Below are 6,635 nucleotides of genomic sequence, written 5' to 3' on the forward strand. Positions count from 1 at the left end.
AGATGAGTAAAGTAGTAAGTAGTAGTAAGGTAAAAGCAGCAGGTAACAAATAAGAGCAAACAATTAGGGGGTAATAGGTCAAAAACAATAGGGAAAGGCAGGGGCAAGGGGGTAGGAGAATAGCAGCCGGGGAATAAGACAACAGGAGCAAGGTAAGTGGGAGGGTAGGAGAAGAGCAGCAGGTGACGGGGCTGGGGGGGTGACCATAATGGCAGGGAAAGGAGGGGGTGACTTGAAGAAAACCAGCAGGGGGTGAATAGGAAAAAAATAACAAGTACGAGAAATGAAGGAGGGAAAAGAAAAGTGACAAGCTGCTGGTGAGGAAAGTAGAAAAGCAGGGAGGGGGAGATAGGAGAAAATCATCTGGTAGAATAGATAAGCAGGAAGGGGAAATTGGAATATTGAGTAGGAAATGGAATGATAAATGTAAAGCATTGCAGTGCAAGTATCATAAGGTAGGACTGTTAAGAACTGCAACATGGAAATGTATGTAGTTAGTGTTATTGGCACGTGTATGTTGGTCCTATGCTGTTTACACCTTGGTATGTGAACACCCTGCATTTAATCTCTTTGTTCTAAATTTAAAAAATATCATACTTTGATTGGCAGGTAATGTACAACTTTGACAACTGCTGGGTCATAGCAGTCAGAACTATGACACACAGTACAACATACTGTACAAATGCTGATTGGTTACTATGGCTTTACTACACTTAGCCCTTTGAGTAACTAAAAGGATTTAGGGAATTTAGGGAACATTTTCCTCTCTTTAGGTTTAGAGGTGATAACGTAAAAAACTATATTTATTTCATCAGGAGGGAGCCAGTTTTTGTAACAGAGGGAAGGCATGGCTCAGATGTTTGATGCAGGTATGGACATGTTTGAGATAAGTCTAGTCATAAATGTAGAAGAGCTTAAAATGTCCTGGTTTGATATTTTGGAATGTTGGAAGGTATAAGAATATAGTTTTGGAGGTATAAGAATATGAAAGAATATAGTTTTGGAGGAATAAAAATATCGTAAACCTGAAGCAGGGAGTAAGGGTGCCAGATGCTTTGTCTCTGCTGTGCAGTATGAACAGATTGTACTGCCTCAACTCAACACAATCTTAAAACTCACTCCGGCTGACAATTTAATGCGCACAACCTATTTTCGTTGTTCCAAAGTACTTGCACATTATTACTGAAGTGCGGGTTATTTATATTGCACAGTTGCATATTTGTAGTAAAGTGCAGAAATTGTCCAGTTTCAAGCCTGTGTAAGTTTATTCATGTTTTGTCTTTACTGTCAAGTTTCAAAACCTACAACCCTTTTTTTTTCACCAACTTCAGAAAAATTGCAATATCACATGATTTATTGGTATATAATACATCATTTTAATTGTGTTCAACTGAAATACCTTAAGAATGTCACAAGTATCTTTCTTATTATTTGAAGAGCTATCACCTCCTTGAATCTAAAATGCTTGGAACCTGTAGTCTTCCAGATAAAGATTTTTAAAAAATTAATATGTTACATATAGTATATGTAAATTAAACGTCTTATCCCATTTCTTTTGCTGTTCTTCTTCACTTCAATAAACTGTGTAGCAGAGCCTCTCAGAATGACTTAAGGTGGGCACATTTGTGTACTTTGTGATATCGCCTATGGAAATCTGCCAAAATTTCACTCCTCAAATTCTCTAAACTTCACCTATTTAAAACTGAGAACAAAGATAGTCCTGTCGGTAAGTACTATCTGTACTATATGATGAACATTAAATGGGTTTGACATAACAGATTAGAAAAGTCTTAACTTCCTTCTAGTGTTTTAATTATCTAAAATGGTAAAACCCGTACCTTATTGTCCATAGTAAATGTTGTAATTACAAGACAGTCTGTAATTCTTCTCTTCTTAAAAGATAACTGAAATTGTATTACAGTTACCTTTCATACATTCTCCCTCTTCCTCCCCAGCACCTTCCCAAGTCTGACACTTACCTTTCCCCCGCTCCTCCAACATTTTTGCAAAGATTTCAGAAGTGGAGTGAGGAAGTGGGGACACGTAGGTATCCATCTGGGGGGAAAGGGGGGGGGCGTTTGAAGGATAACTGTAATAACAATATGCTTAAGTATATCTTATCTGCTAGAGAGCAGGAATAATACAACTACCCAGCAGCATCTTAGTCTGCCAGTGGGATTAATTTTCAGCCTCTGCAGAGTGGTCAGAAAGGTCCACTGACACCTCTGACTTACCAGAGGAACACAACTGCAACCAGACATTTTTTCTATATGGTTTAATTGCTCTTTTTCCCCAGACGAGTTGTTGGCGAGGGGTGTCTGTGGTCCTGATCTGATCTGGCCCTTGTGCATGTGGCAACTGAAAGGGTAAGTGCAATTGTGGCCTGATCCTCTCCTGCAGAATGTCTTTAGAAGGACATATTTCTCTCTTCTACATTGAGTTCTTAACTGTGTGGACTGCCACAGTCTGCAAAGTGTATGAACTTTCTATTAGGATGAATGGAATCCACAGCGTACATGTGCAGCAGGCAGAGGGCAGCCAGGTGGAAATTTGTGCAGAGGAGAGAGGAAAAACAGGTAAGTATACACTCTTACAGAGCAGCTGGGGAGGGTATCAGAGCTCAGTAAGGGCCCCTAAACACTGGAATGCCAGTCTATATGGCCAAACGTTTGAGGACATTACTCTAAAATAGCATGGTGTATGTGAGCTCAGGTACTTATGTTGGATGTAAAGACATGGCTTGCAATTAATTCCAAAGGGGTTCAATATGGTTGAGGGCAGGGTTCTGTGGCCTCTCAGGTTCCTCCACACCAAACTGGTGAAGTAATGTCTTTATGGACCTGACTTTGGGTACAGGGGCACAGTCATGCTGGAACCGAAAAGGGCTTTCCCCAAACTATTTTCACAAAATTGGAAGCCCACAAATGTCATTGCATGCTGTAACATTACCGTTTATTGGAAACACCTGAACTCAATCATTTGGAGAGGTTTCCACATACTTTTGGCCATATATGCAGGTGTGATGATCAGGTGCCCACGAATGTTTGCTAACATAGCGTATCAATTGGGCTCTTTCAATAAAACAGTGGAAAGAGCAATGAGAATAAGTGGTAACCGATAGTAAACAATTAGATTTCAATTTACTGAAAATACTTCAGATGACATCTCGATGGTTTTTATTGGTTACTGCAACGTGTGCTGGTTTTCATCAAAGCCTTTTATTTTAGAGATAAGTACTGATCAAATGATTTGAAATGTTTTGGAGTCAAAGAAAGCATTTCATTTGATTTGCCTTTTTGTGCATTCGAATTATTTGCAAAGCTTTTGGAAAGGAAGACAATAGATAATGTTACATTCCCCAAAAAAGTGAAGCCAAGCAAAGCAAATCAAAAGCAGAATAAAGAGTACCTATGGAAACCAGTTAAATCTGAAATGCAGGCGAGGCCAAAAACACATGGGAAGGGGGTCTTATTAAACACAATGGGGAAAAATGAAGAATTTGTTGAAATTGGAAAGAATCTGTCAAAACAGAAACACTTATTTTTTTGAAGCTATAACACTGCTCCTAACTTCCCTACTGATGACTTACAAATGTGTTCCAGTGTGTGACCAATACTGAACATTGATGAAAATGAGAAACATTGGAGCTTGCATCTACAAAAACAGCATCATAACTTTCATATTTCCCTTTAAGCAGATAATTGGGCAAGTAACAAAGTAGACAAATGATGCAGATGTCAACATAAGTTTGTCTCATTCACTCACCTTCACTTCCTGTGACCTATTGCCATTATATCTTACTATTTCTAGATACAGCTATATATTCAGCCAAGCTGTGCAAATATCTAAGATAATCACAACTTCACGAACCCCAAGCAACCAATCAGATTTTAGCTTATGGTAATCAGGCCATTTTTGATTGGTTGTTATGGACCAATCTCTGCACTTTGGGCATCATCACTGTGCTTTGCTTAATACGCATTATAGCACTTGTTTGTGACATTTTATATATTTTAAATATCAATAAATTACCCAGTATGCCCAGTAAGTGCACGTCACTGAAGCTGGCTACTTGGAAATAATCGAAAAATTTAATTTGTTATTGAATTACATTTAATATGTAATCTTTTACATATGTACCATCAGTGTCATTATTGTATATATTTCGATTACATCTATCTAGGCACTTTAAAGCTACAATGGATGTATAATTATTTATATATATAACGATTGTTTAATATTTTATTAGATAAATGTCAGTCAAGACACATTTCAAAGTTCTGGAAGTCCTCTTTCATGAGTGTCTTTAGTTGCACCTTCATGGCTGCCAGTTTGACTTTAGGGAAGAGCCAGAAGTCGCATGGTGCCAGATCCGGTGAACAAGGTGGATGAGGACACACCGTAATGTTTCTATTTGACAGAAATTGCTTTACCAGAAGCGATGTGTGACACGAAGCATTGTCATGATGGAGGACAAAATCGTTTGCCCATTTCTCAGGCCGTTTTCTATTCACATTGCTGGTGTTCAGATCCTCAGAAATTTCCCTAATAGTCAATTGTCTGTTTGATCGAATCATTTTGCTTACTTTTTCAAAATTTTCTTGAGTTTTTGATGTTGAAGGACGTCCTGATCTCTCCTCATCTCCAAGAGTTTCACAACTATTACAAAATCGCCTGAACAACTTGTAAAGCGTCTTCAGGACCACCGCAGCATCTCCATAAACTAATTTTAACATTTCATGTGTCTCTTTAGCCCTTCTTTGTTGTCTGAAAAAAAATTTCATGCTAATGCATTCGTGATTTAAGGCACATTTTAAAACATACCTTGTTTCAACCGTAGCTCACAACCAACTGACTACACCGAACAAGTTGCTAAGGTTTGATGCGCTGCTTCTCGCATTGAAGATCCCTCCCTTTCCATTGGATGGCAACGCAGCAGCAGCATTTAGTGCAGCATTTTTTTTTATCACAACTCGTATTTACTTACATAGTTGAAACAGATATATGTCAAATACCATTGCTACTAATACACTTGCATGCTTAATGTGCATTTCATATAATACTGTTCACTTACATTCTTATGTAAGTGCAATTTTGTGTGTCGGGGCAGTGAGGCTTAAACTGTAACTAAAGCCAAAACTTTTGCAGCTTTAAATGTAGTAGGAAACCCCTGTCAGGTTTTATTGCTCTCCTTCCCTTTTTACCTGTGTCCTGGTGGTATCATATGATGTGATTACATGACTGGGAGATAGGAAAGTGGAGCATTTTCTTTCACTCCCTGGTTCGCAGTGCTTAGATTACACTACACACATACCACCAACATATTTTATATAGAAAACAAGGGTGACACTGTAAAACATAAGTACACTGTTCAGCTGCACAAGGACCCTCTGAAACCTGGGTGCCCATTTATACTAGATAGGGGTAGGCAAATTTGGTTTTAAATATCCAAGCATTAGGCACCAGCTTCACTTCTCTACTGATTGCACTGAGATATGGAGAATGCTTCTCCCATTTCCACTTGTCACCATTTTAATTTGAATTGAAGAGGGTGTTCAATGTCTGATCCCAGTTGCATATTATAAACAATGAGAGAGTTTAGGCTATTCATCTGCATGGTATAAGGTAGACCTTATACCTAGGTGAAGGCACCACACGCCGACTGTCTATACACATTCAGAAAAGTTATAACAAAATGATATATAGAACTATACTTGATTATAGAACATACTTTTTATTGACGACACAGTTTAAAATCACATCCACAGAAATAAAAAGAATACTTTGTGCTGAGAAAACATCACTTCCATATGAGGGGAGCATTATTGCAGGCTTTTTTGTCCATTTGTATCACAATGATGATTCCAGATATATGTAAACTTGATCTTTCCCAGTATATTCACAATGCCAAAGTGGTTTATTCCTCAACAAGTTTTGCTGAATTACCTTTCTCAGGAAGGAGGTTTTCTTAAAGAACCATAAAGCATGAGAATGCACGGGTAAAGAACACCACCTTCACCAGGAGGGGGGAACAGTTGTATTCTGGTACTCTGCTGGAGGGATGATTACGTGACCACTCCACTAGATACCTGAGTGGAACCCCCAGTAGGTGCCGTTGTTGGAAGTGTTCACTCCGGTTTTCCCCCTTCCTGGTCTATCTATCTATCTATCTATCTATCTATCTATCTATCTATCTATCTATCTATCCATCTATCTATCTATCTATCTATCTATCTACATCTATCTATCTATCTATCTATCTATCTATCTTTGTACAGTGAAACATCATTTACATGTGTGCAGTAGTTAATTAGGTAGCCTAAAAATAATAATTGCACAGGATCTTTTGGTGACTTTGTCTACCACTGATAGAAAATATAAAGCATCTAGTTTAAGTAACAGAATTTAACTTGGTGTCAGCCTCTTGTAGTCCCTGTACAATAGAACTCAGGCTGGGAGAGGGAGGGACAGTACAAGTATGACAAGGAATATACTGAATGTATTACTTCTTTACTGTTCAATCACAGGCTGGGGGCAGAGGTGACCTGGCCACAGTGGCGGACCTAATAACCAAAGAGCTCTGGTGCAGGACTTTATCTTTGTCCCCCCTCCAAAGACGGGGGGGGCGGGAGAGG

The sequence above is a fragment of the Nanorana parkeri genome, unplaced genomic scaffold, assembly GCF_000935625.1.
Source record: "Nanorana parkeri isolate BGI_ZX_2015 unplaced genomic scaffold, ASM93562v1 scaffold639, whole genome shotgun sequence".
Lineage (NCBI taxonomy): Eukaryota > Metazoa > Chordata > Amphibia > Anura > Dicroglossidae > Nanorana > Nanorana parkeri.